The 22,146-nt window shown below is 48.4% G+C and overlaps 1 protein-coding gene across 3 annotated transcripts in view; it reads left to right on the plus strand.

Moving 5' to 3' along the window:
- Nucleotides 1-22,146, plus strand: part of ACVR1 (activin A receptor type 1) — a 45,335-nt gene that overhangs the window by 3,566 nt on the left and 19,623 nt on the right. The window contains exon 1 of one of the 3 annotated variants that reach the window (XM_021543442.3): nucleotides 17,239-17,262. The exons of the other annotated variants lie outside the window; for them this stretch is intronic. The gene's annotated coding sequence lies outside the window, so the exon portion shown is untranslated. Of the gene's footprint in view, nucleotides 1-17,238; nucleotides 17,263-22,146 lie in introns of those variants that run through there. 3 annotated transcript variants of the gene reach the window in all.

Genomic DNA, 22,146 nt, shown 5'->3' on the forward strand with positions numbered 1-22,146 from the left:
CTCTGGTGAGAAGATCCACAGAGACCGAGCTGCAGCTGTAGAGCAGCATTGAAGCACACCTTTGCCTGAATGCACGGGGCGCTGTTTTCTGGAAGGAGCGTGAGGAGTGTGCCCCCAGTGCAGTAAGTACACAGCCATTCCTTCAGGTGCAGTTCCAGTGCTGCTGCTCTCTGCTGGCACTTCACGTGCTGCTGTTCCCCCGGAGGGCCAGAGCTGACCTCGCGATCCGTGTGCTCCTGAATCCTCGGCATCAGGTGCTGCATCAGTCTGCAGGCCGTGCAGAGCCCTCCTTTGCTGTGCTCTGCCCTTCATGCAGCGCCTCACCTTGCTGGCCGCCCCAGCGCTGGCCGTGCCGGTCGCTCGGCGGTGCCCGGCAGCGTGCTGGGGCCAGGGCTTCTGGGGCACAGGGTTCTGCCGGCACTGGTGAGACTGTGCCTGCAAACCCGAGTGCCACCAGCTCCGAAACACCTCTCAGGCCCCCACATCAAGGTCCCTTGTCCCAAGGGATGGAGTTCTGTTTGAATACAAGGGCATTGCAAGTCCCTAAGCAATTGGGATAATCGATATCCTTCAGCTCTACAGTTTCTTCAAGCGTGGGACCTGTTTTAGCTTTACAGGATGTTGGTTCAGCTTAGTTTTGCAAAGTGGGGTGAAGTGGTGTGTAAATAAACTGACTTGCTAAGGGGAGAAACGTTTTAAAGGAAATAATATAGAGATCTTAAAGTCACAATTGATTTCTGTAAATGGGAAGGGATGATCTTAGGTAATTCCTTATTATGTAAGAAATGGGGAATACCAGGTGTAATGAATTGTCAGCAGCTTTAAAATTAAAACCAGTAGTTTTTGTGTGGTGCCTATTTAAGCTATAGACTGCTTGTGGTGGGATATTCAGGAGCCTTACTCTTCTTTTGAGGAACAGCTGGATCTCTTGGTAGGCCTGTGAGGGGCCAGTAAATGCAGTGATTCAGATGCAGTTTTGGGCTTGGGAATTTACCTCCAACTGGGAGGTGTGGGGCTTGGGGCAGAGGAGGGTGGAAGAATGACCCTTTTGTGCTGTGTCCTTATGCTTTTTCCTAAGCATCTGCTCCTGGCTTCTTCTGGAGTCATGTTATTGCCGGTTAGGGGTGTGTGGTGTTGGTTGTTCCTGCCTCTGGTGTGCAGAGGCAGTTCAGTGGCTCTCACTGCAGAAGTCCTGTTGTCACTGCATCTCCCCTTCTGAAATGTCCCTGGAGGGTCAGACCAAGTCACTGTTCCCTATGATGCTGCTGGAAAGATGGGTCTGAAAGTGTCTGGAGCCTGTTGTAGAGTAACTCCAGTCTGCTTTAGGGAAAGCAAGGCTTTGGCTTTGTTAAGAAAAGCTTATTAAAACCAAGACCTCCATTCTGGCAATTGTCCAAGGCTGCCTTCAGAGTAATTTCTGTTGTCTGAAATAACTGAGATGGAGATAGAAGATTGTGAGGGGGAACACCAAAAGCTGTTATCTGGGGCTTCATACAGAAGACGTGTTGCTGCAGCACTTAACCTTCTGTCCGGAGTGCCTGGAATGTTCCTTCTCAGCATGCTGGTCATCCTGTTGAATGGAAGCTGGTAGGAGGAGTTTTCCCTTGTCTTGCAGAGCAGTTGTAGTGAGCTGTGCTCCCTGGAGGTCGGGACTTTCTTGTTCTGACTGCAGACCTTACCTCTGCTAATGAGCTGCAGAAGAGAGGCCAACAAACACCTCTTCTGACTGCAGGTCTGGGTCTGCTGTTTGCCTGGCAAGGATCCTGTGACAGCAGGAGCAGGCTGGCAGCCTCCGCCGGCCGCCTTTGGCTGCGCTGATAGCTCGGAGCCTAGAAGTGGCTTCCCTTTGAAGTCCTGGAAGCTGCTGAGCCCTGCTTTCAGGAGTCGGTGTGCCTCAGCAGGCCCCTCCAGCCCTCCCCCTGAATGGCTTGGGCTTCCTGGCTCAGTGCTTTGAGGCACTTGGGGCTGTGGTTGCGCAAACCTTCTTGCCAGCTCCTAATGGCAGGGGAGTAAGTACTCCTGCTTCTTCTTCTCCATGTGCTGTTCTTTTTCCTGTTCTGGCGTCTCTGGCCATGTGATGCACTGGATAAGGCATTAATTTGGTCGAAACTTAGTCTGCCTCTTCCAGGTTACTTCTAACCCAGGTTAATTCCCAGGTATATTTCTTGTGCTGGTGCTAAGGAGGGGTTTCTGAGGGAATGAGTGGCTGAGCAGATGCAGAGGTCTGCGAGCTGTCCCGCAGTGTTTGTGAAGGCTGGTGCCTTGCTTGAGTGCACCACGGGACTGTTCATGAGCCTTGGCCTGTGGACCTGCTGTGCTCGCTCCCCACGGAGCGTTCCTGCAGGGCTCCCTGCTGCTGGCTCTTGGCTCTGGCTGTGACACCAGGACGTGCTCGGACACACATTTTTGGCGGTCCCACGTGCCTGCCCGCCCTCCCTTCTCTGCAGGATGGTGACAGCAGTGGCCAGCCTGTCCCCGAGCTGCCACGCAGGGAGCCAGAGCTGCCCACGCTGCTCACCGCCGGGGCGGGTGATGTCCTGTGCTGTCAGGTGCTGTGGAATGTGAGGTGGAAGAGATGAGAGCAAGATCTCCCTAGGAACAAATGTAAAATTAAACAAAATGCGTGTTTGTATTAGTCAGCCTAAACCAGACTGTGCTATTTAGGGCTCTCCATTGCAATAAACTTGTCTCTTTATTTGTGTGGGAGGGCTGCAACAATTAAAGTAATTTTAAGGCTGAATTTTAAAAGTGAAAACAAAATGAAAAGATAATGGTTTAGTTTAAGAGAATATTAATGGTTTCATATTACCTTGTAATACTCTTATGTTAGAGATAGGTGATACGCTGCAGGTTGATTATTGGTAAAAGCTGTGTCCGTGCTGCATGTCTGTAATATGCATTAAAACTCTTCTTGACTTTATAAGGAGTAATTTTTATTTTTTTTTTAAATCCATTTAATTGCAGCCCTTGCTGCTGCTGGAGAGTAAAGTGCTTGCTGCAGCTGCAGTTGTGGGTAGCAGCCTGCAAAAGCATTGACTTTGAGGGCATGGGCTGGGCAAATCCCAGGCTGGAGTGATAAACAATATAGGGAATAAAAATTTTCCATTCTTCAGAAGTTGCTGAATAGAACTTAAATACTAACTGACAATAAAGATAGAGATATAAAAATATGTATACAGGATGATAAATGTGAATGGAACCAGTGGGGAAAAAAAGAGAAACAAAGGACAGTTCCAGCTGATTTCAGGATCAGGAGGATGATTTGGCAGTGGAGTTTGTGGCAGTCAATCTTGTAGGATTACACTGTGTTCTACTTCTCATTTTCTGTTGTCAGAACAAAAACATGTACAACTTGTGGTGCACCAGTCTGATTGTTAAACTAACAAATTCGTATCTCCTTAGGCATGGAATTACAATAAGTTGTGCATTTTAAAAAAGGCTATTTTAAATTTGACTTCCAAATACTGGCTCAAGTTAAATGATAAGAAAGAGCATTTGAGATGTACTCTTAGTACACAAAAAAAAATACTGATTGTTGTGAATTAAAAAGCCATAACAAAATGGAAGGGTGTGTTCTCTCAGGGATTGTGATTACAATAGAAAAATAAATACTTGGAAAACGTAGGAAATTCTTTTCTGGACATACATTCTTACATATTGAGCATTGATCTAAGTAACTTTTATTCCACTTGACCTTTATTTTTGGACTGAGTTGCAAAACCTGTCTATATCCTGAGTCTAAAATTGCAATGCAAGCACCTTTTTACTCCACCCATTTTCCTCCTTAGTGGTGACTAGGTGTGCATGTGGTGTGGGACCATCTCTGCTTATCTCTTGGCTAGAAAGCTGTCCTCCCTGCCAGAGGCAGCACAGGATCTTACTTTGATGTCTTGTTCTCTCCCCTCAGCTCAGTTGGGCAGCGCTTTGTGCCCAGACCAGCTCGCAAACGCCCGTCTGTGAGAGCAGAGGTAATCTCTGTGGTTAGGATGTAGGTTAAAGCCTTCGAGTCTTGGCTGGCCTCCGTCTTCTTTGCATAATTTGAACCCGTCTCTGTCCAGAAAGAAACATTCAAGTTATTTCAAGTCACTGGGATAGAAGAAAAAGCTCCACCTAAAAGACTGCTCAGCAATGTGGGCTGTGTTGCCGCGCCTCAGATCCCCAGGTCGTGTGCTGTGACTGGGAGGTGCTGCAGGCTTCCTTGGCCTTTCCTCCATGTCTGCTCTCCTGGAGCCTGCCCTTGGCTTTCCTCTTGAGCCTGTGCACTTTTTAAATTCTTCAACAACTCCTTGGCATGGCTTTTGCTCTCCCACATTAGGTGGTTGTCAGTTGGGCCTTTACAAATGTGCCAGAAATGCCACGTAGACACTTTTGTGTGTGTTTGTGGACCTGGCATGTTTGCATCAGCCTCCAGTGGAGAATTCTCCGAGTAACATGTCCCAGCTTGCCAAAACAATAGGGTGGTTTTTCTGTCTTGGTGTAGGTATTTTACACATTTGTAAGACTCATGTCATACCTCTAAAGCAAACCACAGCATGGTTATTCTGCAAAACCTGTTCTAAAATCTGAACCTATTTATTCACTTCCCTCCATACAGCTTCCTTATGACACAAGTAATATTTTGAAGAATGAGTGAATCAATATGACTGTTCCTAAGTTATTGAAATAAAACCCTAAGCACCATCAGAAGTCTGAAAGAAATATGGTATTTCCATGCCTGATGTGAAAGTGGCATGTTTTAATGACTGGAAAAGTCTTTGACTTAATCTTTTTGGTTGGGATTTGATCCTGGACATTGTTTAGACATTCAAAGAAAATATGTATTGGATTTTCATGTGGAGCAGTGTCCAGGATTTTGAGGGAACTTTGTCTTGTTTCTCCATTAGAAAAGCCAGAGTGCCATGCAGTGAGGAGCCAGAACAACAAACTGGATTTTCTTACACAGTCCCTGGAATCTCTGGTGTGGAATTGGTGTTGCTGAGGCTGCAGTGCAGTTTTATGCCTTCTGTAACAAAGGATCTGTGAGGAGTAAAACCTACTTTATTTCCAATCTGGGGATTTGTAAAACTTTGACATGCAGCCCAATTATAATTATGTTGGTTTAGTTCCCAAAGTGGACGCTCTTTATTCTAAAAGAGGCCCTACTGTGTGCAACCAGGAGTATTGAAGGCCCTGAAGTGTTAGTGTTTGAATGGTTTTGGCTTAGCTTTAAAATAAATATCTACTGGATATGGAGCTCTGGGGAGTGGACTAAAGCAAATGGAAAAGGTGAATTAACTGGAAGCTGTTCCGCAAGGCTGGGTCCATAGAGCCACAGCACAGCGGCAGATGGAGGCAGACGAAAGGCATGTTGAGAACTCACTTGTATTTTGAGCCTGATGTGAAGTAGGTGCAATCGAGAGGCTGCTGTTCCTCTGCACGGGGTTCTGTCACCATTGTTCTTGCTCTGCAGCACCAATCCTGTGTTGCCCCAGCAAGTTTCCCGTGACTGCCTGTGCTGCTCCTGCGAGCAATAGTGAGAAGCATTCCCAGCAGCTTTGGGAAGTCTGCCGTGTTTGTCTGCTGGTACTTGATGGTTCTTTTGAGACCCGAATGAATCAACAGGTTCCTTCCTTGAAGACAGAGATTCACAGTTTTCCTGTCTGTGGTGGAATCTGGAAAGAGGAGCATGTGCTCTTCTTCAGGATGTGTGTGCCACAGGGTGACTGAGCAAAACAAATTGGCAAATCCTTGTTTTTCTGGGGAGGGAAGGAGCCTCATGCGCAGCTTTTGGCTGCCTCCTGGTAGGAATTCACATGCCTGTGAACTGAAAGTGGCCCTGGGGCTGCAGGGCTTATGGGGTGAAGAGCCCCTGTGCTGGGAGTGAAGGGGGTCTCTGCTGTAGGATCTCCTAAAGGAGAGTTCCGGAAAACCAAGTTGGTATTTGGCCCCCATTACAGATACAAGTAACTGGGGGGTCAGTATGAAAGAGGGGCACTCAGGGACACTTCGTGGGACTCCATCAGAGGAGGGAATGGCGAAGGGCCAGGCATGTGGCCAAGTCTGTGCTCTGTCTCTGACAGAGTAAGTTACTGCATGTCAGCCTATAATTGGTGCTGTTCACCTCTGCACATGCCTCTTGTCCTGGGAGTGTGGGTGCAGCCGTGGCTGGAAACACGTCAGCAAGGTCTCGGGTGGGCTGCCTTGTTCTGGTGACCACAGCTCACCGTCGCTGCAGTGCCCCGGCATCGTGGCAAGGTCCTTGCTGGCAAGCCAGGAGAAATGTGGTGGCAAAGGATTGCTGTGTTGGCTTGGGATGGCCTTGCCTGAGAAGTTCCCGGGGCACACGTGGCGTCTCACAGGGTGGGACCATGGTTCTTACAGCCTTTCCTTGGAGGCAGTGCGAGGGCTCTGCTCCCAGGTTGGAGGCTGGAGAGCTGTCTTGGGTTAAGGGTCTGACAAGAGCACAACTTTGTCCCTGCACCAGCTGGGTCCCTCCCTGGGGAGCTCCAGGGTCCCCCAGAGGGGCACGGCTCACCCAGCCCAACCTCTGTGTGCATAGAAAAGGTTTGTTCTGCAATGCTGGCCAGTGTGAACACGAAGGGACATGAGCCCAAACCAAAGCCACAAACAGCAGTGACCCAGAGGCTGTAAATGAAGTCTCTGAGGGGTTGGTGTGCCAGCAGTGGGAAAGGATAACAAATGTGGGGCTTTTTCTCCAAGTTCTGAAATACTCTTCCAAAAATCTTTGGGCTTTTTTGACATGATTGATCTTGTTTCAGTCCCACAGGTGTGTTTGGTTGTATGTGAAAAAGGGATTCTTCTGAACTTGAGTTCATAAAGGCATATTAATTAAAAAATGAATGTTGGACAAGCCAAAACCACTTGTATGTCATAGTCATAATTGTTTGAAAGACGCCTGTGAGTGTGTTAGCTGACAGCTTGGATCAGCTTGTAGGTTTTACTCAAATTGTTCTTAGGACCACAGCTAGAGGAAAAAAGTGCTTAATGTGTTACCTTCTTTTTGGGAGATAATTATGGGCCTTGAGTAGCTGCCGTGTCAAGAAGCAAAACAAGGCCGAAGGAAACAGGCTTGTATGGCCAATATGAGTTAGAGCTGAACAGGAAGGTGGGTTTTCTGGTGTAATAGTTGGTCAGTATCCTGAGACACCAAGGAAATATTTGAGTATCTGATCTTAAAGGGAGATTCTGTTGATTCTCTGATCTTGAAAGGCTATTTTCTTACAAAACAGACAAACAAAAAAACCCACAAAAATATGTCTTCTCTGTTAAAGTAATTTAAAACGTTGAAATACAGTAAAGGAACATAGTAAATATTTTCCATGTAAAACATGCAAAAAAATAGCATCTGATTTAATTCTGAATTAAGAGCTAGCAAGCTAAAACTTAGATTAAATTAGACTTAGAACAAATCTTTCCGAAAAGATTTGGGGATTTCATGAGATTTTTCATTGCTGAGCTGACTCTCCCCTGAAAGTCATGCAGAATCAGGCGGCACCTTTGGGGTTGTGTGTCTGGAGTGTAAAAGTTAAAATTACTTTAAATGGCTGAACTGTTTTGGGTTTACTTTAATTTGTATTTTTGTTTACTTGTTTCTCATAAAAACCCACAGTAAATGCTAAATAAAGTTTGTTAAATGCTCAGCCCAGCTGCATCATGAGGAGGGTTTAAAGGTGGTTAAACACACCCTCCCATCTAACCGGTCAGATTTTTAGAGGGTGTTTCAGACTTTCCTCGCGGCCATGGCAGTGTGTGGGCTGATGGGGGCCATGCCCAGGGCTCCAGAAGCAGCAGAGGGTCCAGAGCTGAGAGCAGGGCGCTCTGCTGTCCCCTGCCCAGGTCACCCCACAGGCTCACTGTGCTGGCTCAGGCCGGGGCAGCTCGGGAGCTGCACTCCTGTGTCCTTGGCTGGTCATGGGCTGACTTGCAAGAGGCCTTGATAATAGTTAGCACAGTCAGGCCACAGCCAGACTGTTCTACAATTAAAAATAGATGTTAAAATAGTATTTAAATGTTGCATTTATAAATGAAGAATGAAAAAAAATGTATCCTTTTCCATAAAAAATGGGGACCTTTGATGAGAATGAGTTTCTGGGTGTTGGAGTAGAGGAATGGAGCCTGAAATGATCTTTAAAGACTATTTAGTTAGTCTTAACAAGATGTTAATTTGTCTTCAACAACAATTAAACCTTTCTTAGAAAATAACAAAAATTAGTACAAAATCAGATCTAAAGTTGGTTCTTTAAATTGTTCTCAACTTCCTGACAAATCACCTTGATCAACTTGGAAGCATTTAACGACACACCAAAATCTGAAATGAATATTCCACCCATACAAATGTAAAAGCCTGTTTTGAAAATTTCAGGTATTCAGGTAAAATTCCAGGTGTGTGGGTTGTGGGGTAATTTTTTATTTTGTTTGTTTTAAACTTTGAATTTTGAATCATTATGCTCACACAATTACTCAGCTGGGTTTATTTTTCATTTCTTTAGTTGGTTTTTGCCTGGTAGTAGTCCAAAGAAAGTTCCATCCCAAGTACATCCCTGCTCAAGTGGAGTGAAATACTCCAAGTAGTGCTGAAGTCAGTCAGTGTGGTGCTCCTTGCTGGGAGCAGCTTGTGCAGCCTGGCTGGATTTTCGGGTGGCCAAGGGGCTGCTTTCTCCCAGGGAGCCGTGCAGACCTGCACAGAGCTCTGGCTTGTCCAGCCCTCCCTAGAATTGCTAGTTTGGCAACTCTGCCCCTGGGAGGTTTACCACAGAATTATTTTGAAGCTGTTTGATTCCTTTGTAGCCCTGCTGTGGGAACTCTGTTTTTGGGGTTTTTTTGTGGCTCATTCTGCCTGCTCCAAGCTGGTGCTGCTGGTACCTCTGTCATGGTGCAGTGACATCTCAGGCCTTTGCATAGGTGACAGCAGAGCTGTTCAAACATCTCCCACCCTCTCCTCCTCACCTGGTGACAGGTGAGCTGAGGCTGTGTTATTTGGTCAAATACAGACCATGGAGCAGAGCCTCTGCTTGGAATTAGTGTTCGCAGCAGTTTGCAGACAAGACCTGCCTTGTGCTCTCGGCTTACCTGTGGTGCTGAGGGGAGCCTGTCTCCCTCTGGGTGTATGGAGGTGGTACAGTGGCAGGACTCCAGAGCATGGAGCAGACCTCTGAGTGCTGCAGGGACATGTGGGGTTTATTCCTGCTGGAGGAGGTAATGTACAGTTGCAGGTCCAAAAATAGGTGTCTGAGCAGCTGTGGGTGAGGAGCCATCTCTTAGCAGAGCTCTTAGCTAAAGCTCAGGTGTTAGCAGTAGGGTTTCTTGCAGTAGTGTGTTTGTATCAGTAGGTCAGTGTTGATTGGTGTCCAGCAACCCTTGTCTTCCCCAGATGATCTTTGGGGAGCTTGGAGTGAGTGGAAATGATCACGGTGTTAAGAATGGGAACAGAAGAGAAGAGATCAAAGTGCTTTTCTTGGTTGAGTAGTTCAGTGGTGTAACCTGTGTAGGTAGATACAGTTCAGTTTCCTGCATGGGCATGAAATGGGCATTGGGAGAATGCTGCTGCAGTGCTCTTGGGATCTGGGGAATGGCTAAGCAGAGCAGATTTCGTCTGACTGCATAAAGGCCTCTTCCTGAGAAACAAACTGGACCAATAACCAAATTCACACAACAGCAGCTCTCTGGCTTTAGCTTCAAACTCTGCTAGCCCAGGTTGTGATTATCTTTGCTCTGGGAAGCCATGAGGAATGTTAGATGATCTGTCCTGAAAATGGCGAGAGGGGCACGCGGGAAGTCCTTGCCATCAGACCTCAGTGGGACACATCAGCCCAAAACTCTGAGTACAAAGGAACTCAGTCTTGTCCGTGTTTGTGGTGAATGTTCCCAAAGGGCTGTGGACATCAGTAGGGGTGAGTTCTGTTCTTACTAGCTCATACTGTCAAGTGAGTTCATATTATTCAGTCAGTTCTAGGGGTTTTGGAGACGATTTAGTAATACTTTTTTCCAGCCTACTGTCAGAAAAATAATGTATTAAAAGCATCGATAATTTGTTTATTCAGCTCAGATCTGGCAGTGCTCAGCTTCCTTTGGAGTGCCTGGCTGCTGCAGGGCAGGCTGGGGACCCACGGGGACAGGGGCTGGGTGGGCCAAGTGTCATTGCTGCAGAGTATTATTGCTGTGAGTTAATCCTGCTTTTCAGAGGGGAAATGGCTAATATGTGAGTAGGTGCCTTGTGAACAAGCAACAGCTGGGTGCAAAGCAAAAATCTGCTAAAACATGACTAATTTCTGAGTGTTGCATAGAGTTTCTGTCTGTATTCAGCAGCAAATTACCATTTTGAGCTTATGCTGCTGTTGCTTCACTGGAGTTGGCACGAGCTGTGTGTTTGAACTGATGGTCATTGCTATGAGACTGTCAAAGCATTGGTACAATGTGAGGTTGGCTCTCTGTCCTTCCACTTGCAACACAGCCGATTCCATTCAACGAGAACTATTTTAATTGGGCTCTACTCTGTGTTATGTTAAAACTCTGATGCTAGGCACAGAAACCCGTGACACTTGTTTTGTTTGTACCTGAAAACATACACTTCATTCTGCTTTGGCCATTCAGATTGGTTTTACATGATTGTCAGCTGGAAATAATACTGCGATTGGCAGCAGCATGGCAGCTTCCTGCAGCCTGGGACCAGCAGTGGGGTAACTGGTCCAGGGGGCTGGGAAATGAGAATTCCTGCTCTGAGAGCGTTCGTTGCTTAGCAGGCAGCAGCGTGGCCTTGGGGAAGGGCTGTCCCAGCACCTCGGCTGGCCTTGGCTGCCAGGGAGGAGCTGGGCCTCTCTGGAGAACACCTCAGCCACCATCGCCTGGCTCTGCTGTCCCCGGGCCGGGCTGGGGCAGCTGTGGGAGAGGCCGGGAGCGTGGCCACGGGGCAGAGGAGGGCTTGGGTGGTGGGCCTGGTGTGTGGAACTGCAGTGGGATGGCTGGTTAGAAAATAACCAGTAGTCATGACTTCTGTTAATTAACTGCTAAGAGTTAAATAAATGTTGTTGGGAAAACTCGTCTGTGTTTATTTGGCATGTCTCTCTGCAGCCGAGGCTGGTGCTAGTTGGTACACGCTCCACTGCTGAGCCTGTCTGCAGTGTGGTTTTATGTTTTCCATCTGTATTGATTTTCATGATTCATTGACCATGATCTAAGCAAAAAGCACACTTAAATGACACTGGAGACAGCTGTCTGTTAAAATAGAACCTTTATGTAGTCTGAACTGGCGCCAGGTTTTTCTTCCATTACTTTATCAAGTAACACACACAAGTAATATTCTTTGTTTAATTTCCTTTTCTAGGTCACTGGTATGTCACTTCTCTTTTGTGCAAGGAGCATATGGTAAATTCTTACTCTAAAGTTTCCTATCGATTTTGCTTCTGTTATTTTTCTGATAATCATTTGAGGTTATTCCGAAATGGAAGGGACCTTACATTGTGTTAGGGAGCCTCTATGAAGGAATCAGTTCTTCTCCCTGTAGAGCTGTTTGGAAGGTACATGTGGGAAGCTCAGATAAAAGCAGAAGCATATAAAGCTTGGGAAGCTGATGTGTAGCTTTTTCCAGTTATAATCTGTCTCTCATTGTATGGAAGCCTGAAGTTCCAGATGTTGTTTTGGCTTGGAGATAGTGGATAGGGGAAAAATAAGCATTCTAATGTTAACAGAGTCAGCCTGTCTGGATCTGAGCTGACAGGAAAAGGGAGAGATAAAACCTTCATTAATGGTGTGTGCGCTGCTGCAGAGCCGGGGCGGCTGTCCCTGGAAAGCAGTGCCGGGCTGGCAGTGCCCGGTGCCAGCTGTGGGGCTGGCAGCTGCCAGGCCGGGGCCACCACCGTGACACCGAGCACCGACTCCCGCGGGAGCAGTGGGCTTGCTTCGGGCGTGCACCCCCCCTTTTCCTGTTAAAAGTCAATTCTTACTCCTCTTGGCATCCTGCTTGCCCTCAGCAGCTGCCTCTGGGTTTGGGGGGATGCAGAGCTGAGGTGAAGGGCTGTTGGTCAAACATGCTTTTGGGGTTGGGTGGCTCTATGGCACTTAACGCATTGGGCCTCTGTCTTGGAGCACCAGTGGGTTTTTTGAAGCTTGTCCCAGCCAGAGCTCTATTTATTGTGAGTTGCAGAGTGATTTGGGCATGTGTATGCTGGATTTCTTCTGGGGGAGACTAGGCTGCAAGCTCTGGTCCTGGTGTATGGCAAATGTGTTCTGTCGTGAAACGTGGGCATCAAGTTCTCAGCCTCTGCTGGGCAGCTTGGAGCCATATGTGGTAGCACCTTTCCAGTGAGGGGACCCAAGTCAATCCACTCTGAAGTAAGAGTGCTGTGAAATCCATGTTAGGAGTACATGTGGTGGCCAGAAAAGGGATTTCCTGGGTTAGTCCATAGGTTATATGTATTATAGTCTATCCATTTTCTGTGTTATATTAAATGCATAAATATAGTGCGTCCTGTGTCTCTTTCATACCTGTTCATCCTGTCAGGCTTATTTCTAAAATGTATGAGCAGATTACTTGTAATGAATTGTTGAAGTTCTGCTGACTTCCTCCTTATCTTTTCTTTTTTCCCTCTTTCATTACTGAGTCTCAGCAGTAACAGTTTCTGGTCAATGGCCCTTCCCCACGCCTGTCTTTCCCACCCTGGCTTAGAGTCCTTTGGGGCTTTCTGGCCTCAGAGAACAGTTCTGGTGAGAATGCTCACTTCAATTGCCTTAATGCTGTAAAGCTAAAAGGGAATAGCTGACACTGACTCATCTGAGGGACAGAGGAGCTGAGCTGCTGCAGCCCTTCTGGCGTATGAAGTCCTGGTTGTTTGCTGCTTAGAGCTGGGGTAAACTTGTCCTCATCGGAACGAGGCACTGGGAAGGAGGGAGGGGGCTGCTGTGTGTTGGTGTAGCAGAGTAAGGGATCCTTGGAACATGTACACTGTTGGCCAGCTGGACAGGTGTGCCAGCACAGACCAGGATTGGAATGGTTTAACCCTTTTTGGCTTTGTTTTTGTCTCTGAAGTGGGAATACATGCCTGGAACTGGCTGGCTGACCAGCTGTGATCTTGTATATATTGCCTGATGTCCCAGAAATACCATCCTTAGAAATCCCATTGGACTGGGATGTACAAGACAGGTCAGAATAAAGGGCCTGTTGCATGTTGGTGGAGGAAGATGCAGAAAGGGAATTGGGTGTGGGAGACTGCTGCTGCCTACCTTTGTGCTGCTCACATTCCTCACTTGGGCCCGCAGGCAGCAGTGGGGTGTCTTGCTCATGTGGTTCATGACTCAAGCCAAGCCCAGATGTTTTCATGCCTGGTCTGGCCTATTTTCTGAAAATAATTTTGGATGTCTCAGTCCATTTTATTGTGGTTTTCTTAATGTCTAGTCCAGCTGAAATTCAGATGATTCCTGGCCTCACTGAATGCTCACAGGCAGTCATGGCAGCTTCTGCTTTCTCTCTGCAGCTGTGTTCCTGCTAACTTCAGAGCACTCACAATTAGAGCTACGCTGGTGTGAACTCAGGGTAGAGTTTTGATGCTGCTTTTTGTTTTTTGAGTGGAAAGCTTTAGAGTATGAAACCCAAAAGAGTCTGTCTCGTGGCCAGAAGATGAGTGAAAATGCTGAAGGTTTCTGTGGAGTCAGATCTGGTCTTGTTGACCAACCTGGCTTTCCATTTCCACTGAGCAGCGAGTGGTAGGGACACAGAAACCTTTTTGTACTGACTGTTGGTCCTTTCCTTCAGCATTATCTGGCTGACAGGTTGATTACAGATATCCACAGTATCCAAAATTTATTTCCTCTTGCCTTTGACAGTACTTTAGTGCTTTCTGACCCTTTCTAGGAACAGTTTGGATAGCAGGTTATTTGCAGGAAGTCCTTTCACTCCTTTAACTTGAATTTTCCTCTGAGGAAAATGGCTTGATGTTGTTTGAAAAAGACTGGAATGGTGACCTGCTCTGTGTGAGCAAATGTTGCCTGGTGTCCTGTTAAGAATGATCCCTTCCTCCATCACAGCCCATGAGTGAGGAGCGCTGTTGGCCCAAAGCATGTTTCTCTGTGTTCAGGAGCAGTTGGTTAAAGTGGTCTTTGACTGACTGTCCTCAGTGTTTTACATTCCCAGTCATGGCTGGTGCTCTGTGCCGAGATGTTGGACCTTGGAAATAAGCACTGGAGTGGAGATGTGTCACAAGCTCCCTGGAATCGTGAGAGTGGCCTTGCTCCCTGCTGCTGATAGGTGTGGTGCTCTCGGGCAGTCTGTGCAGCGCTCCAGAGCCAGACTGGTCCAAAGAGAGCTCTCGCTTTCATTGGGCTTCACATCTGCAGCTGAGTGTGTGTGAGGTCAGCCATGGGAATTTAGCTGTTAAATAGGGATGAGACTGGCTGCTTTTGGCTTCTGCAGCAGCAATTAAACCAAAAGTTTGTATGAATCCATGGAATGGTTTTCTGAAGATCTCCAAGTACAGTTGGGTTTGGCAAGGGCATGTGAGATGCATGACTTGGACAGCATACAGCTAAATAGGTGGAAAGGGAATACTTGAAACAGCTCTGGAAAGAAGTGTAAGAATTGTGTATAATTGGGATACATTTGGTGTTTGGAGAGGTGACCAGGTGCTTGATGATTGGACTGAGGGGTGCATAGCAGGCAGTGATGGACATCAGCTGGGACAATGATGGGGAGCTCCTGTACCAGGAAGAGCACAAGGGTTTGCCTGAGAGGTCAAAGTAGACACAGATGTAACAGCAGCTGAGGAATGCCAGGACAAAGTGATTTGTAACGTTCTTGAGCTGTTTTAGCACACAGGCCTGATTGTTAGATGGATCAGTGTCCCAGGAGCTGAGACTGCTTCAGGTAAGATGTGAGCAGAACAGAGACCTGTGGTGGAGGCTGTGGTACCTTACGAAGCCTCAGGTGAGAAAGGAGGACAGCTTGTTGGATGCCACGAGGGGGAGAACAGGGTAAAGCTGTGAACTGCCGCACTGAGGTTAATGTTGTTGATGTGGGAAGAACAGAAATTGCACTTGAAGGTTCAAGGATGGAGAAAGGCCTGAGCTGGTCTTCACCTTACTGTCTTCAAGTCAGCTTTGGGTTGCATTCCCCTTAACGGCGAGTGCCCCTTGCTGTTCCTGGATTTCCTGAGGCTCTGTAACCCCTGCTGCTGGGTGTCCCGTTTGCACAGGTGGGCGATGGGAGGCTGAGGAGTACCAGAGCCAGACCAGGACCTGCTTTGTTTGTATCTTGGATTTAAGAACAGAATAATGTGGCTCAACTGTCAAACAGTACTGCTAAAATTCTGGGGTGGTCTAGTATAATCTCTGAAGATTTGACTTATGCAGCAGAGTGTTTCCTTCTTTTTGGGGTTGCTAATTGCATTCAGGTTTCTGGACTCCAGAGTAATAGTTAATGAAATGCTCTGCTGAGAGGAAATGCTGTTTGATGACATGTGCCTATGGAGTGTCAGGAGCTGCTGTTCTCAGTCCGATTGCTCTATAAATGTTGGTTCATTTTCTTTGACTGGCTGAGGCTAGGAGCAGTTAAGCTGTAAGTGGGGTGCAGAATGAACACCTGACTTTTCCATGTCCCTTAACCTTTCCCACTTTGTAGCAGCCCATCACTCCTGAAGAATGCTGCTCCAATGCCAGTTTAATCCCTCAGCAGTGAGCTGGATGGAGGTGTGAAGCCAGGCTCTCCTGTTCTTCCTTGATACCCCTGCCATGGTACTGTGTTCCTCTGCGCCTCCCCTGCTCCTGCCCTGCTCAGGTTTATGGATTTATAGATATACACAAATAAAAATACATAGATACTTATAATATTTCCAGCTTTGATGGTTCTATATTAACTAGTGGCTGTGTTGCTGAGTCATGCTGCCATTGTATTATTCTGACAATTCAATTAAATTGATTTAAAAAAAGTTTTGGCTAATTTTTATTAAAATACCCCAAACTGCACTCAGGGTAGGGTGCTTGGGCTAAAGGGCAGAAGTAGAATATTCTTGTGGTGATGACCCTGGGAAAATAACTTTGGAGGGTCAGGTTTACCCAGGGTGAATCTGTGAAATATCACTGGGATTATTGATGTGCAGATGAGGGTCCTCACTGGAGTGAAATATCAGCACAGGTGAGGGGTCACCTGGAGGGTGCTGTGGCCAAGGGAGGCCTTCACCTCAGTCAAAGTTTGGCTCTGGGTGATCTGGCCTGATAGGGTCAGGGACTTCGAATAAAAAGCATTTGCACCTCTCTAGGTCCCTGCATGTGTGAAAACACACTGAGACTGTAGGGAGATGCTGCTTAATTAATGCATTTGTGGGGACTAGATGATGTTGTTATCTTGCAGCAGGGTGTGACCCTGTGAGAGATGATCTCTAAAAGCTGTGCATATCATCAGACACAGGCTTCTCTGCAACCCAGAATAAAGAAATGAGTAGTTAAAATTTCTGTAAGGAAAAACTGGGGAAACCGGGAAAAAAAACCCAGCTGCTTTTTTTTTTTTTTTTTTTTTTCCTTAGGAAAAAATAGGATTTTTGTTGGCGATAACCAAGCCAAAGATTTGTTTTTGGAAATGTTTGTTTTGGTTGGCTGGAGTGTTCTGCAGAAACTCTGAACAGGCGAGCTATGTAATATTTAACTAGTTACTGAAAAGCATTTGAAAATTATTAGCAGTCAGTGATCTCATTTAGGCTGTGAGTTCAACTGTCTCGGTTTCTGGTTGAGATTGCGGCGCAGCTCTGGGGCAGAGCGGTGTTGATTTGGAGAGCAGGGGGCATGCAGGCGCTGCGGGCTCCCAGGGCTGGCACCGGCTGGCACTGCAGGGCGCTGGCTTTGGGGCTGGGGCTTTGGGGCTGGCACAGCCGTGTCCTGTGGCACTGGGGCTTTGGGGCTGGCACAGCCATGTCCTGTGGCACTGGGGCTGGCACAGCCCTGTCCTGTGGCACTGGGGCTTTGGGGCTGGCACAGCCCTGTCCTGTGGCACTGGGGCTTTGGGGCTGGCACAGCCCTGTCCTGTGGCACTGGGGCTTTGGGGCTGGCACAGCCATGTCCTGTGGCACTGGCTGTGCCTGTAGGAGTGGGGCTGAGTGCTGTGCCTGTCCCCATGTTCCCTTGCCAGGACAGACCAGGATACAGCAGCAGCAGTTTGTGATGGGCAGTCCTGGAACGCCTGGGGTTGTGTTCCTGCCTGAGCTCCTTCATCACACGTGGCACAGATAACGTCTGGAATAGACACACTCTTGCTGGCTGCAGGAAAGCAGGCCAACTCTAGGAGAGGTAGGCTTTGAGTAAATTGAAAGTTAGTCTCTGTTACTGGGTGCATTTTGAGCTTTTGTGGCTATTTTAATATTTTTTTACCTAAACTATTCAGAAACAACTTTTACAGACAATTCTCCATAATCTCTCAGTTGAAAATGTTTGTTTTTTGGAACTTACAGCTGCTGGATAAATCCAGGTGTTCTGTTTGGACAGAGTTTGTATCTTCATTGGCAGTTTTGTATTGAGTTGTGAGAGTATACTGTCTTTGGAGAGAGAGCCATTCCAGGGGGAAAAAGTGTGGTAGTCTGGCAGCAGGATGTGCAGGGGTGCTCTCTTTGCCTTCTAAACCCAAGGCCTCAGCACAGATGAAGTCACCAGACGATGGGGGCTTTCCTCACTTTGTGGGTATCTAGGATGGCCTTGGCAGAGTGGTATTCAAAGTTGTCTGTAGCTGTGACTTGTCTAACAGGGAAAGTGTCTGGGGAGCTTTGCAGCTGTGCAGTGGAGCCTTTTTTCTGGCAGTTACAGAATGCTCCTCTGGTAGGAGCTGTCTGTGTGCCATGTAAGAATACCTGTACAAGGAAACGTGTGTAGCATAATAAAAGAACACCTTTGTATGTGAAATGCGTGAGAAGCCGCAGTAATTCGCGTGTATCTAGGTGTCTTGAGCAGATACCTGTGCGGTGCCTCGGGCACGGTTCATGTGAGGTGAAACCTGAACCTGAGCGCTCCCCTGAGCGGCTGACGGGTCTGCAAAGCCCGGAGTGTTCATGCGTGCTGCTCAGCCCGGAGTGTTCACTGCTCAGCCCGGTGTGTTCATGCGTGCTGCTCAGCCCGGAGTGTTCACTGCTCAGCCCGGAGTGTTCACTGCTCAGCCCGGAGTGTTCACTGCGTGCTGCTCAGCCCGGAGTGTTCACTGCTCAGCCCGGAGTGTTCACTGCGTGCTGCTCAGCCCGGAGTGTTCACTGCTCAGCCCGGAGTGTTCACTGCTCAGCCCGGAGTGTTCATGCGTGCTGCTCAGCCCGGAGTGTTCACTGCTCAGCCCGGAGTGTTCACTGCTCAGCCCGGAGTGTTCATGCGTGCTGCTCAGCCCGGAGTGTTCACTGCTCAGCCCGGAGTGTTCACTGCTCAGCCCGGAGTGTTCACTGCGTGCTGCTCAGCCCGGAGTGTTCACTGCGTGCTGCTCAGCCCGGAGTGCTCACTGCGTGCTGCTCAGCCCGGAGTGTTCACTGCTCAGCCCGGAGTGTTCACTGCTCAGCCCGGAGTGTTCACTGCGTGCTGCTCAGCCCGGAGTGTTCACTGCTCAGCCCGGAGTGTTCACTGCTCAGCCCGGAGTGTTCACTGCGTGCTGCTCAGCCCGGAGTGTTCACTGCGTGCTGCTCAGCCCGGAGTGCTCACTGCGTGCTGCTCAGCCCGGAGTGTTCACTGCTCAGCCCGGAGTGTTCACTGCTCAGCCCGGAGTGTTCACTGCGTGCTGCTCAGCCCGGAGTGTTCACTGCTCAGCCCGGAGTGTTCACTGCTCAGCCCGGAGTGTTCACTGCTCAGCCCGGAGTGTTCACGCGTGCTGCTCAGCCCGGAGTGTTCACTGCTCAGCCCGGAGTGTTCACTGCTCAGCCCGGAGTGTTCACTGCGTGCTGCTCAGCCCGGAGTGTTCACTGCTCAGCCCGGAGTGTTCACTGCTCAGCCCGGAGTGTTCACTGCTCAGCCCGGAGTGTTCACGCGTGCTGCTCAGCCCGGAGTGTTCACTGCTCAGCCCGGAGTGTTCACTGCTCAGCCCGGAGTGTTCACTGCTCAGCCCGGAGTGTTCACTGCGTGCTGCTCAGCCCGGAGTGTTCATGCGTGCTGCTCAGCCCGGTGTGTTCACTGCGTGCTGCTCTCTGCACACCGGGACTGCGCAGCTGTGCAGATGCTCCCCGGCGGCGTGCTCAGGGAGCCACAGCCAGTGGCTGTGTGTGAGGGCTTCCAAGTGATGCTGCTGGCTCTGCAGGGGCAGGCTGTTCCACAGGGCAGTGCTAATCCTCGGTACTTGCCTCCTGGTGGATTTAATTACCCCTCGAGGCAGCAAATGCGGAAAGATACACAAAATGGAAAGTTACATGTGTGTTTTCAAAGCACTGGGAACTTGCAGATCAATTTAAAAGTGTCTGTGTTTGCTTCATTGTTTGAGTAAGCCGGTTGTCAGTGGGTTGCCTCAGACCCTTGTACTGATGCAATACCTGCACACAGCCTGAGCTTTTACACTGGGGCAAGTGCCTTCTGCCTCCTGCAGCCACAGAGAGGTTCTGCTGCCCACATGGAATCACTGAATGGTATCTGCTGGAAAAGCCCTCTGAGACCATGAAGTCACATCATTCTTCCAGCAGTGCCAAGGCCATCACTAATCTCATGTGCCACATCCGCACAACTTCTAAATCCTTCCAGGGATGGGGACTCCCACCACTGCCCTGGACAGTGCCAGGCAGCCTGTGCCAAGGCTGGACAACCCTTTCCGTTAAGGAATTTTCCCCAGTATGCAACCTGAACCTCCCCTGGTACAGCTTGATGCTGTTTTCTCTTGTCCTGTCCCTGTTCCCTGGGAGCAGGCTGTTTTTATTTTTATATGACACTCCTGCTTTGCTACCTTTTCTTTTTCTTAAAAGAACCAAGGGAACTCTTTGTGAACATGTCAGAGTTACAGACTGGAAGAAACTTCCAGGACACTTTACACTGTGTAGTTGCCTTTTATGTAGTGTTTTCATTCTTACTCAGCAGTGCTGTGACTTTGCTTTGTACATGACTACAGAAGAACCAGTATCCCATCCTTCACTCTTTCTGTGTTTGTGGACACTTGAATCTGAGACATTTGGTCTTTCTGGATGGCACTTTGACACATTCTTGGAGCTGTGAAATGTGGATGTGTGCCTTGTGCAGGTGGGTACCAAATGGAGTTGGTGGCTGGTTTCAGTCTTCTGAATTCTGGCAACCAAGTTTAGACTGTAAAAAAGGACTGCCCAAGGTTGTTGCTCTCTGATGCAAGGAATGCCTTTGTGGGGCTGCTCGGGGGTTGCACCTCCTTTGTGTGAGATTCAATTAAAGAGCAAGCTGTGAATTATTGCCTTTAAATGCACATTTCTCCTTCTGAAGACACAGCTGTGGATGAATTCAGCTCTTGTGTGGCTGTTGTGGATGGCACTACTGTGATCCAGTATTGTGGATGTTTTCTTTTGATAGGAATCTGGTGAGGTACATGCAAAATATGTACAGCCCTTGGGCTCTTGGCAGGGGGCCACTGGGACTGTCAGCGATATCTGGGTGCTTCTGATCTCATCTGGAAAGTCTGAGCGGCTCTCATGTTCATGTTCCCATGTCTGTGTCATATGGAGATGAAATGCAGCCTGAAGTTCCTGCACTAATGGGTTCACTGCTGTGATCTGTGCTCAGTGCTGGCTCTGGGGACTAAAAGCCACTTCCCAACAGCCACTGCCTGCAGGGCTCCTTGTGGTGTTTTGGGTTGTCTGAACTGGTTCTTCTCTCCCCTCTGGCTTCTTGCAGCTGCTGTCCTGACAGTCCCAGTACAGAACTTCACCCCACATTGCTCTAAGGCCATACAGGAATGATTTGGCAGGACGCGGTTTTCTTAAGAAGAAAGGAGAGAGCAATATTAGGTGTGAAAGTGGAACAAGCGTTGGGGTTTCAGGGTGGATTTTGCAGTGTTGGGACTTTATGACTACAAAGCGTAAGGATTCTATAGACTCTTGTTACCTGAACCAGTTGTGTGTCTCTGTGCTACGTTGGATGTCTTCACCAAGCCTTTGGTCTGCCTTGTGCTTGGCTCATTGTTCATTTGGGCTTCCAGAGCCAGTTTAAAGGACTTCTTCAGAATCCAAAGCTGGCCCTGGAGCAGATGCTGGCCTGCCCAGGAGCCAGGATCCCTTCCTTGCCTGCACTGCATTGCAGGCTTGTTTGGAAATCTGGGAGCTGCCACTTTGAAAAAGACCTTTCCATCAATAGCAAGTTCTGGTTTTCCAATGGTAATGTGCTTTTGCAGGAGGAGGTTAAACCCAAATGATCCACATTTCCCTGTATGTGCCTGAAGCTCTGACACAGTGTCCTGCCTCCTGCTCTGCCCTATGGTGTCCAGTACTGCTGCATCTGGAGTATGGCATGGGATGCTGGGATCCCTGCCCTGTGGGTGTGGGGTGTGGCACAGGGCACTGGGATCCCTGGGATCCCTGCATCCCTCTGTGGCTGTGTGGTGTGGCACTGGGATCCCTGGGGTCCCTGCATCCCTGCATGTCAGGGAGTGCTGGCACCTCCATCCCTGTGTGTGGAGCACGCCATGGAGCGCTGGGATTGCTGCATCCCTGCATCCCTGCCCACGTTCCCCATGCCCTCTAGTGGCTCTTGCCGCTGTGCTGCGGTTCCATAGGGCACGGCCTGCAGCTCCAATCAAACGGTAAAAGGAAAATACCTCTTGTGTGTTTTTGCTGGTTGCTTGTTAATTCCTCTTCATTTATCTGGGTTAAATCCCAACTCTTCCCTTGGGAAAAAAGTTCTTGTGAATTCAGGTACCAGATCATAACTGGTTAACTCATGGATCTTTAAATCCATAGCAATTTTCTGGGGGATTTATTAAATAATGTTTTGTTCCTTCCATTAAAATGTGTATTTTCTTTCCCTCTAAAGCAGTAGCTGGAAGGGGGTGCTTGCTGGTGTCTCTAGAACCAGACTTCAGTGCTTATGTATGTGCATGAATTGCTTTGAAAAAGTAATTTTTTTAAGCAGTGAACACAGCACCTTTGAACTCATGCTCTCAAATGATTTTTGAGGGAGAATCCGTGTTTGGTGGCGGTCAGAGTCTCCCTCCCAGCTCCGTCCCTCCTCCAGTCTCCCGCCGCAGCTGACCCGGTCCCGGTGGTGTGG

This window comes from Lonchura striata, chromosome 7, assembly GCF_050655825.1.
Source record: "Lonchura striata isolate lonStrDom1 chromosome 7, ASM5065582v1, whole genome shotgun sequence".
Classification (NCBI taxonomy): Eukaryota; Metazoa; Chordata; class Aves; order Passeriformes; family Estrildidae; genus Lonchura; species Lonchura striata.